Source organism: Bos grunniens, chromosome 3 (genome assembly GCF_055505025.1).
Source record: "Bos grunniens cultivar Pamir isolate PY7600 chromosome 3, Bosgru_T2T1.0, whole genome shotgun sequence".
NCBI lineage: Eukaryota > Metazoa > Chordata > Mammalia > Artiodactyla > Bovidae > Bos > Bos grunniens.
In genome coordinates, this window is record NC_141167.1 from 96931441 (window position 1) to 96943481 (window position 12041).

At 38.2% G+C, this 12041-nt stretch overlaps 1 long non-coding RNA gene across 4 annotated transcripts in view; it reads right to left on the reverse strand.

The window, feature by feature from the left end:
- LOC147376181 (uncharacterized) overlaps positions 1–11062 on the reverse strand; it is a 34637-nt gene extending 23575 nt beyond the window's left edge. For 3 of the 4 annotated variants that reach the window (XR_015160820.1, XR_015160819.1, XR_015160818.1), the window contains exons 1-2: positions 10906–11062; positions 10403–10549 (exon numbers count right to left, since the gene is read on the reverse strand). This is a non-coding gene — a long non-coding RNA (uncharacterized LOC147376181). The remainder of the gene's footprint in view (positions 1–10402; positions 10550–10905) is intronic. The other variant, XR_015160817.1, reaches the window with a different exon arrangement.
- Between the last annotated feature and the right edge of the window lie 979 nt (positions 11063–12041).

Genomic DNA, 12041 nt, shown 5'->3' on the forward strand with positions numbered 1-12041 from the left:
GCAAGAATATACAATGGATTAAAGACAATCTCTTTAACAAGTGGTGCTGGGAAATCTGGTCAACCACTTGTAAAGAATGAAACTAGAACACATTCTAACACCATACACAAAAATAAACTCAAAATGGATTAAAGATCTAAACGTAAGACCAGAAACTATAAAACTCGTAGAGGAGAACATAGGCAAAACACTCTCTGACATACATCACAGCAGGATCCTCTATGACCCACCTCCCAGAATATTGGAAATAAAAGCAAAAATAAACAAATGGGACCTAATTAAAATTAAAAGCTTCTGCACATCAAAGGAAACTATTAGCAAGGTGAAAAGACAGCCTTCAGAATGAGAGAAAATAATAGCAAATGAAGCAACGGACAAACAACTAATCTCAAAAATATACAAGCAACTCCTACAGCTCAACTTCAGAAAAATAAATGACCCAATCAAAAAATGGGCCAAAGAACTAAATAGACATTTCTCCAAAGAAGACATACAGATGGCTAACAAACACATGAAAAGATGCTCAACATCACTCATTATCAGAGAAATGCAAGTCAAAACCACTATGAGGTACCATTTCACACCAGTCAGAATGGCTGTGATCCAAAAGTCTACAAGCAATAAATGCTGGAGAGGGTGTGGAGAAAAGGGAACCCTCTTACACTGTTGATGGGAATGCAAACTAGTACAGCCACTATGGAGAACAGTGTGGAGATTCCTTACAAAACTGGAAATAGAACTGCCTTATGATCCAGCAATCCCACTGCTGGGCATACACACTGAGGAAACCAGAGGGAAAGAGACACGTGGACCCCAATGTTCATCGCAGCACTGTTTGTAATAGCCAGGACCTGGAAGCAACCTAGATGTCCATCAGCAGATGAATGGATAAGAAAGCTGTGGTATATATACACAATGGAGTATTACTCAGCCATTAAAAAGAATACATTTGAATCAGTTCTAATGAGGTGGATGAAACTGGAGCCTATTATACAGAGTGAAGTAAGCCAGAAGGAAAAACACCAATACACTATACTAATGCATATATATGGAATTTAGAAAGATGGCAACAATAACCCTGTGTATGAGACAGCAAAAGAGACACTGATGTATAGAACAGTCTTATGGACTCTGTTGGAAAGGGAGAGGGTGGGAAGATTTAGGAGAATGGCATTGAAACTTGTAAAATATCATGTATGAAACGAGTTGCCAGTCCAGGTTCGATGCACGATACTGGATGCTTGGGGCTGGTGCACTGGGACGACCCAGAGGGATGGTATGGGGAGGGAGGAGGGAGGAGGGTTCAGGATGGGGAACACATGTATACCTGTGGCCGATTCATTTTGATATTTGGCAAAACTAATACAATATTGTAAAGTTTTTTTAAAAAAAAGAAAAAAAAAATGTAGATTCCTGCACATAACTTTAGAAATTTACACTCAGTAAATTTTAGTTGGGACCCAGAAATCTGCATTTTAAACAAATTCTCCCAAATAATCCTGATGTAGGTGTCCCTAAGAACAGACTTCTGGAACTTCTCCATGAGGGCAGCAACTCTACTTCTGCATCTCTATCATCTAGCAGAGGGATTAATAAATATTAGCTGCATTACAAATGTTAGGACCCAAAATATACAAACACTTTGGCAAGTGAGCCAGTGGACTAATACTGCTTTAGGGTCAGGGCTGCCTTCAGACCCAGAAAAAACTTTCTAAATGGTGGGTGGAAGAGATTTTACAAGGAGAGATGGAAGAGTTTAGAAGAAAAGAAAAGAAAAAAAAAAAAATTCACGTGTTGGAGTTTAGGCCAGAAGTCAAAGTTGATGAGCTGTCAGCAGCCAGTCTTTATCGTGATGAGTCAAAGACTGTATACGAAACTCCTACAGGGTATCCAGTTCAGAATTTCAGCTGGATAAGGGCACTATCTTCCTTTCATCGCAGTGCTGCTTTCAACACATCGGGAAACACCATGTCACTCCTTGACAGAGGCTGGCAATTTGAACTAGGGAGATAATTTGATGGCTTTAAAGCTGGCTGATATTTTCATTTGTGATTCTTCATGGCAGCACTGCCCCCCTTTTTCTGCTTTGTCCCCTGTTGTGAGATTTGGCAGCTAGAATGTTTTCAGGCAGGGCTGGTGGTAGGGTGCTACCATGCAACTGTAATGCCAGCATTTCTGGTATCTGATACCAGCACTTTAAGGGACAAGGAGGTAAAGAGAAATGGCTCTTGGGGGCTTAAAAAAAAAAAGACTGTAAAAAAAATCCAAGAGGGACTTTAGAGCTAAGACCTGAGATTAATCTCTTGGAGCTATAGATAAGCAAGAGTAGACCTTGTTTGCTGTTTTAGAGTGTAAAAGAAGATTATTCAGGGTCCACCTTTCAACTTTGTCTTTCAATCATAGGTGAAAGTTGGGTATGTTGACTTTAAGGGTAGGTAGAAATCTCAACAAAATCAAAATAAGTTACTGAGAAAAATTAATAAGGAATGGTAAGGATAGGGTTGGAAAGAAAATATTGTGTGGCAGTCATCATAGCTGTATGAATTCGATCTGTCTCTTTAAGGAAAAACAAATTTTGCTGATGCCTTCTTACCTGTCTCTCTGGTTTTTGTTTTTGGGTTTTGGTTTTTTTTTTTTGGTTTTTTTTTTTTTTAAGATTTCTGTTTTTAGATATTACTTTTTACAGAGTTGGCATGTAGACAGTCTCTGACAAGGCAAAATATCTGTAATGGGTTCTGAGTTAAGATCTTTGGCTTCTTCCAATCTTTCATCTCCTTTGAGCAGTAAATCCCTTCGCTCTTTCAGACAGCTCTTGAGACCAGGTTGACATAAACAGTAATACCTGCCAGGAAACATGGCAGCGCTGCTTAGAAGAATCTGGAGTGACTGGGGAATACTTGGCTGCAAGTTTTTGTGGTGAGAAATGTGGCACCAGAGATCACAGGGGATACATGTCTGTCTGGCTTTTAGTTTGCACTCAAGGGCTGTGCTTTAAGTGACCAGAGGCCAAAGCTAGAACAAAGCCTCCTTAATCTGCGCATCTACCAGTATCTTCCCCATCTGGCAGGAAGATTCTCCTCTTCTGTTTTCAGTTACTCCCAGTTAATATTTCAAGCAGCATTTTTATTTCTGTGGTTCCAGATTCTAATCAGACCCCTGCCAGTCTCTAAAACGCTTGTGTGTCACCTATCACTGGCTTGTTTTATTGACTTTATCTGAATTACTCAAGTTATGGTCTTGCTGACATTTACCTTCCAAGCTGACTTTAATTACAATAAATATAAAGTTCAGGTGGTATTGCTTTCCTTATCCTAACTTTATCCCAGAATGACATTAATGTCCTATATCAAAATTACCACTGAAGGCAGAGGGCTACTACATGAAAACTCTTGGGTCTCTGTACAAACATACTTAATCACAGTCTTTGCAGATAAAACCTGATAATTTGCATTTGTTCAGCTTTTGTGAAAACAGGGGCTTCAACTTCCAGTAATAACAGATAAACTGGTATCAGACAAGCTCTCCACTATAGATAGCCATAAAAATGCACAAAATACATGAAACAATTTTCAGCCACTAAAAAACATGAAAACATGCAGTGCAGGATTGTATCTCTGAAAGTGATGTGAGCCTCAATTCACACAAACGTTTTGCCCACAGTCACTTTCCAGGAGACGTCCCAGGAAATTGGACAGAGAAGAGAATTTAGTACTGTTAGCACAGATGAAATTTGCAGGGCAGATGATTAGAAGAAGGAAACATGCAGAAAAGGAGCGCCAGAAATCTGCATAGAGGTCCCGTGGAGCCTTGGTTCAATACTTAACTGCACAGGATTCTGCAAGTCCTGGCAGAAATTAACTATCAGGGATCTCTGAATTCAATGGATATTCCAGAGATCACAGAAGGCTGGAAGAGGAAGCTATAACCATACAGAATGGAGTGATATTAGAATCAGGCCCATAGAAATAGTCTCAGGAATAACAGAGGTGTCAGTAATAAGAACTTTAAAAGAGCTATTACAGTTCCACTTCCTTATCCAACCTGTGCAGATAAGAGTTATAAACTCAGGACAAACACAGAAAAATACAAGGAACTGAAAGCACTTGAGAGTAAAAATAGCAGACAAATTCTGGATAGGAGCTGACACTTGGAAGGAAGAAATTTCATGACTGAGTTAGCCAGTTCTATGGCTTTCAGCCTTTGTTTTGGGCCATACTGTCAAGCAGCCGAGCAGCTAGAACTGACAGAAGACTCATAATCTTTCTGGGCTGAGCAATCAGAGTACAGCTATCGGTGAACCAAAGCCATTAGAAGCTGAAGGTGGTATCCCATACAGTAGAGAGCCAGAAAGAGGGAGCCCGAAATTTACTGTCAAGCACTCTGACCCTGAAGGAAGCATGTGCAGAACAGAATCCAAACAACTCAACTTATTGAAGAACCAAACTGAAATTTAAGCTGCCAGTCAAAATGCAGAATTTAAAAATCTGAGTCCAACCAAGCTAATTTCATGATAAAGCAAAACATTTAAAACACAGTTTTTAGAAGGGAGCACAGACTGAACCTCAGGCGAAACCTTTATTCCTGAAAGAAGGAAATGTTTGTAACCATACCAAACTATACACATGATGCACTATTGGAAAGAAACAGCTTGTTTTTATCTATCACTGAGTTACAAGCACATCAGAGATCCTCAGTAAATACATATTGAATGAAAAAACCCACGAATTTCAAGAGGAAATATAACAAACTTCAGAATCTCCAGAACATAATATTTATGATGTTCAAGGTGCAATCCAGAAATATATGTGAAGAAAATGTGAGGCATTCTCAAGATAAAAGACAACTGATTGAGAGTGACCCAGAGGTAATCCATTACTTCAAATTAGCATAAAATCATTTTACAGGCGTTATTAGAACTGTAACATACTTGCAATAAATCAAATATTTATTTAATTAATACTTGCAATAAATTAAATATATTTGCAATAAATTAAAAAGATAAAATGAAAGTATCTCAGTTAGGAAATAGAAATAATAAAAATATTCAAATAGAAAGTTTAGAACTGTAAAACACAGTACCTGAAATTTTAAAAATTCACTGGATGGGCTTAAAAACAAAATGGAGCTGCCTAAGGAGTCAATTAATTGCAGACAGATCAGAATAAACTATAAAATTTAAAAGACAGGAAAGAAAATTGGGGAAAAAAAAGATGAACCTTGGCTCAGCCACCTGTGACACATCACGCGTATGACGGTAGTCCAAGAAGCAAGAGAGAAACAGAACAGGGCAGAAAAATAATGACCGAAAATGTCCCCATTTTGGTGGAAGATATAATTGTACAGATGCAAGAAGCTCAACAACTCCAAGCAATGTCAAATTGGTAAACATCAAAGATAAAGAGAAACCCTTGAAAGTGATGAGAATAAAATGACTTATTATGTATAAGGGGAAATGATAGGTAATTTCTCACCAAAAACTATACAAAATAGAATACAGTGAAACAACGTCTTTTAAATGCTTGGGAAAGATACTGAGCCAAAAATTCTATAACCAGTGAAAATACTGAATAAAAATGAAATAAAGATATTTTCGGATAAAATGAAATAGATTGTTCATTGCTAGTAGACCTACAGGATAAGAAATGCTAAGGGATGTTTTACAGGCTGAAGGAAATAAGATCAATAACTTGGATGTTCAGGAGAGAAAGAACATCATCAGATATGGCAAATATCTGGATAAATGTAAAAGCTTATTTTTGCTTTTAATTTCTTTAAAACAAAAATTAGAACATTTTCTTTTAGCACTCATAAAGTATTTCAGTGGGAAATACACAACAATGTCAGCATAAGGGATTTGGGAAGGAGTAAATGAAGCCATATCTTTACAAAATTTTACATGCAGTGTAGTACATTAATATCAATACAAATAAGTAAACTTAAGAATGTGAACTAAAATCCTTAGAGCAATAAAAATGAATACATATGGTACAACTAAAAAGGCAACTGCTGCTGCTAAGTCGCTTCAGTCGTGTCCAACTCTGTGCGACCCCATAGACGGCAGCACACCAGGCTCCCCCGTCCCTGGGATTCTCCAGGCAAGAACACTGGAGTGGGTTAACAGTAAAATGGAAAAGAAAAGTAAAATGGAATTCTAAAAAACTAGTCAAATAACTTGAAAGCAGGCAGAAAAGAAGGAAAAGAAGAACCAAATTGAGGAGAAAGTGAAACACAAATAGTAAAATAGTAGACCTAAATACAATTATATCAACAGTTAAAAGGGAGAGATTGTCAGAATAAAGAATCAAGACCCAGCTATATGCCGTCTGTAAGAGACGCACTGCAAATATAAAAACATTGATAAGATGAAAGTAAACAGATAAACCCAGGACTTCCATTTAGCTCTGATCTGTAAAGAGCTTAGACACCACCACTCCCATCCTTTCAACAAGAAAAAGCTTGAAAAACTGGATAACAAGAACTTTTCTTGGGTCTATCAAAGAAATGAGGTTGGAGAGTAAACCACCACCACCAAATCTGGAGAGCTAGGCAGATCCAGAGAGAGACAGACAAGCTATGATTACATGGAGCACAAGCTGCTGAAATCATCAACTGGTAGAAACTCTTAACTAGGAATTTTGACAAACTGCTGTGAACTGGTCTAAGAGTGAGAAACTCCTTAAAGCTACACATTTGCATGGGTTTTTAATCTCCAGGAATGCCCCTACGTTCTCACGTGATCCAAAGAGCCCCTCCTGGCACTGGCAGGGGTACAGGGGAAATAATCATTGTGAAATATGCCCATGGCATACTTTATAATGAAGGCCTACTCCCCAGGAAAAATATCTTTGCCAGAGCCACATCTAAGGAGAAGAGCATTTCTCACATTCCAGTTACCCCTAGACTCCTATCTCACCTAACATAAACATCACTAAAAGCATCAACAGAGTTTGGGGGTTCAAGGAAATAGAGTGAGAACACAATAGTCAGAAAAGGGAACAGGAGTGGGATTGGGGGAAGTTGTATCTTGAAATAAACACTTTTGAAGATCACAGCCCTAAGACACAGGCTTCCTAAAATACTAAGATTCACTTACGTAATTATGAAACTCTCTTCCTCCCCGCATACCTTACCACCACATTAGTAAAGTATTAGGGCAACACAGAAGACGCTTCCCTGGTGGCTCAGTGGGAAAGAAGCCGCCTGCCAATGCAGGAGATGCGGGTTTGATCCCTGGGTCAGGAAGATGCCCTAGAGGAGGAAAGGGCAGCCCACTCTAGTATTCTTGCCTGAGAAGTCCCGTTGACAGGGGAGCCTGGTGGGCTGCAGTCCATGGAGATCACAAAAGAGTTGGACATGACTTAGTGACTGGCTGCTGCTGCTGCTGCTGCTGCTGCTAAGTCGCTTCAGTCGTGTCCGACTCTGTGCGACCCTATAGATGGCAGCACACCAGGCTCCACCGTCCCTGGGATTCTCCAGGCAAGAACACTGGAGTGGGTTGCCATTTCCTTCTCCAATGCATGACAGTGAAAAGTGGAAGTGAAGTCACTCAGTTGTGTCTGACCCTCAGCGACCCCATGGACTGCAGCCCTCCAGTCTTCTCCATCCATGGGATTTTCCAGGCAAGAGTACTGGAGTGGGGTGCCATTGCCTTCTCCAGACTTAGTGACTAAACAACACCAAAAAAAAGTTTACAGATAAAAGAGTTGCAAGATGTAGACCCTCTCTGAGGAGTATTTAGAGAAGCTCAGAGTCAAGAGGGGAGACAAGTACGGGGACACAAGAAGAATTTGAAGCCTATGACACCTATGTCTCCAGTAAACATTATAAACACCCCAGCTTCTAGACAGGTTACCATAAATCCTCACACTGAAGTCCTATTTCCCTTAGTTCTTAATATCCAAAACAACCTGTCAGCTTTCAGTAAAAATTTTACAAAACCAGAACACAAGAAGAACCTGATGAAACAAGGCAGTCATGAGAATCAGATATCACACAGATGTTGGAATTATCAAATAAGGAATCTTAAACTATGTTAAGGACTGTAATGGAAAAAAATAGTCAATATGCAATAACAGATGGGTAGTGTTAACAGAAAGATGGAAACTCTAAGCATCTAAAATAGATGGGGGGAAAAAAGACCATGCAAATAGTAAGCAGAAACAGAATGGAGTCAATATCAGCTAAAATAGACATCAACACAGAGTATTATCAGAAACATTTTATAAAGACAAAAGGGTGAATTCAAATACATAACACTCATAAATGTGTACATAGCTAATGATAAGGTTTCAAAATACATGGAAAAATCCACAGGGCTGAAGGGAAAAAAAGACAATTTCATAATTGCAGTGAATAATATTAACACTCCACTTTCAACAATTTACAGATTAACAGACAAATATTTAATAAAGAAACAGATGATCTGAACATTACCAACCATCTTGACCTAATCAGCTCCCAACAACTACAAAGAAAATATCCTTTTTAATTGTACATAGAATTTTTACTAAGACAGATCTTGTACTGTGATCTAAAATAAGTTTAAAAGGATTTAAATAATAAAAAATATATTCTCTGGTTACAATAATATTTAATTAGAAAACAATTAACAATAAGATATCTAGTGAATTACCCAATATTGGGAAATAACACATTTCTAATAGTCTATGGGTCAAAAAAGAAATAACAAAAGAAAATAGAAAATTGTTCAAACTGAATATTGAAAAATATATCAAAATTTGTGGGATGTAGTTAAAACAATGCTTAATGGATAATTTATCTTTAAATATTGTATAGAAAAATAAGAAAGGTATAAACCAATGATCTAAGTTCCATTCAATGATCAAGCTTCTCACTCTTTTTTTCTAAAAAGATAAGTTAAAATAAGAAAATGGAAGAGAATAGTAAAGGGCAAAAATCAACAAAATTGAAAACAAATATTAAAATTGACAAAGACAAAATTTAGTTCTTTCAAATAATCAGTAAGATTGAAAATCCTTAGCTAGACTAATCAAGAAAAAAATATTTAAGAGAAAATCCAAATTACCTATATGAGGACTAAAAGAGGGACTATCACTAAAAATTCTACACACATTGAGAATATAATAAAATAATATTATCAACAACTTGTATCAACAAATAATTTAGAGAAACAGATTCCCTGGGAAAAAACCAACATACCAAGTCCAACACAAGAAGTATTAATAACAAATTAGAATAGCTTTTTACCTATTAAAGGAAGTGAATTATCAAAAACCTCCCCAACAAAGAAAACTTCAGGCCCAATTATTTCATTGGTGAATTTTATATTTAAGGAATAGATATTACCAATCTTATAAAAACCCTTCCAGAATATAGAAGAAGAAACATACCAACTTGTTTTATAAAGGCAGCATAATCCTAATACCAAAAGTTGACAATGTTTTTTGCAAAAATATAAAAAGTTCTAAGGAATATTGATGTAAAAATACTATTTAATAGCAAATTAAATCTAGCAATATAAAAATGACACTTAGCATGAATTACAAAGTAGTGTTATCCCAGAAATACAAGATTTTAAAATCAATCAGTAAGTCACCATATTAGCGGAATTTAAAAAATACCAGTTCTTAAAGGATGCAGAAAAAGTGCTCGAAATAATTCAATATCCATTCACAATTTTAAAAGCAAAACAAAACATCTCAGCAAACTACACACAGAAGTCAAATTCCTTAAGATAATGAAGACTACCTTCTAAAAGTTACAGCTGACATCATAATTAGTGGGGAACTGTGAACATTTTAAGATTGAGAAAAATATCTAGGACACTCAATCTCACCACTTCAATTCAACATGATACTAGAGATCCCAATACTACAATAAGATGAAAAATTTTTTAAAGAAAAAAGAAAGACATAACTACCAGAAATGAACAAGTCCAACTATCTCCATTTACCTATATGATTGTTTACATAGAAAATCCTAAAGAATTTACAAAACTACTACCAGAATAGATAAGTAAATTAAGCAAAGTTATAGGATACAAGATTAATTTTTAAAAATTGACTGTATTTTTATATACCAGCAATAAACAATATTATACATTAAAAATTCTACTTATAGTATCAAAATAAATACTAAGAAATAAATTTAACAAAAGATAACAAGACCTTTACATAGAAAACTAAAAAAAAAAGATTACTAAAATGTAATAAGAAATTAAGGAAGATCTAAATAAATGGAGAGATAAACCATGTGGATAAGTTGTCTGTTATCCTTTAATTTATATATGTACCCAATGTGATCACAATCAAAATTTGAAAAATGTGATGAACTGATTTTAAAATTCATATGCAAAAGCATAGAAGCTATCCAAAACACCCTTGCCAAAGAAAAACAAGGTTGAAGGATCTATGCTACTTACCTTAAAGAGTGCTGGAGTGGTGTCTGCAAAATGACAAACATAGGAATTTCTAGTGCTTGTCCTCCCCTAGAAACATCAGTTTGAGAACAATTATCTGAGCTTGAACCTTCACAAGAGCCAAGAATTCTAGGTAAGGTGTTATAGTACCTGGGTGAAACACAAAAAATTTAAAAGATGCCTTGAGGAGGGTAAGAAAGATAGATTCACACTACACCCGTCACCACTCCCCCTAGCTTGGACAGCCCAGCACCACAAAGACACCCTTCCCATGGAAGAAGAATAAAATGAGCTCCTGATTTCACTGTGGACCCGAGTCAGCTGGTCCCAGCACTGTGCCAACTTCCCCAGCCCTGTGTTCCCTGTGGGCTACTAGGACCCCAGCCACTACAGCACCCACTGCCACAGGCAGTTCCTGAGGCCCCAGGCTCCCAGCCCACCCTACACCCACCAACTCCTGTGGGAACAGGCTCCTAGCAGCTTCTGGGTCCAAACTCCTGGCTCACCTCAGCATGAGCTGGCTCCTACAATGCCAGTGGCTCAAGAAACAAGAAGCTCCTGGCAGGCTCCCTCTAACCCAGGCTCCAGGATCCTCACACATCCTGTGACCCTTTTGTTATTGATCAAGGTCCTCAGACTCTGCAATTAATAGAAATTGAGGCCATTTGAGAAATTCAAGCAAAGCTTTATTGGGATGGGCTGTGGCATGAGGAAGTGAAAACAAGTAACAAGTGCCCTTACTCACTCCCTGAGAGGGGGCTAACTGGTCCCTTAAATGGAATGAGAGTAGAGACAGATCTGTGTCTCAGGGCTTAGGTATTTGCTGACCTCCTGAGTGATACTGTGTGCAAGGATCATGCTCAGTCCTCTGCTTTTGCTCCTAGCATCTCAGAGGTGGCAGCTGGTTTTCAACTTATTTGTATCTTATTGTTCATAATTTGCTCCAACTCTGCATGCATGAGTTTTTTTTTTTAGTCCCTTATAGTTTCTCTGTATTCTGTTACTCCAGGAGACTTTTGGTCATGTGTAAGTGCAGTGTCAGTCACCCAGTCATGTCTGACTCTTTGCAACCCCATGGACTGCAGCCCACCAGGCTCCTCAGTCTATGGGGTTCTGTACTCCAAGAATACTAGAGTGGGTTGCTACTTCCTTCTCCAGGGGTTCTTCCCAACCCAGGGATCAAACCAATGTCTCCTACATTGCAGGCTGATTCTTTACTGTCTGAGCCACCAGGGAAGCCCAAAGAGTCCCAGGTCGAAATCTATCTCATTGTTCAAGCACTCTAGGAGAGGATCCCAGGTCCCAGCCTCTCTCACTTTGAGGCTCCTGTAGCCCCAGATTCCCATCAGCCCCTGTGAACCTGGGCTCCTGGCCAGGCCCAGAGACAGGCAGGTTAAAGTGAACCCAGGCTTTGGGCCTATCCCAGAAACAGGCAATCTCCCACGACCCTGGCCCTATCTCCACTCAGCAGCAGACAACCCCCACAGACCCAGCCAAGTAAATGTTTGCTTTTCTTTGTTGGTCCTATTGGACTCAGTAGACTCATATTTGCCCATCTGAGTGGAGTGAACCTTTGTCCACTGCCCCAAGAGGCTGGAAAAGCTGGTCACGCAACCTACTCTTCCTTTTCTGGTAACTGAAA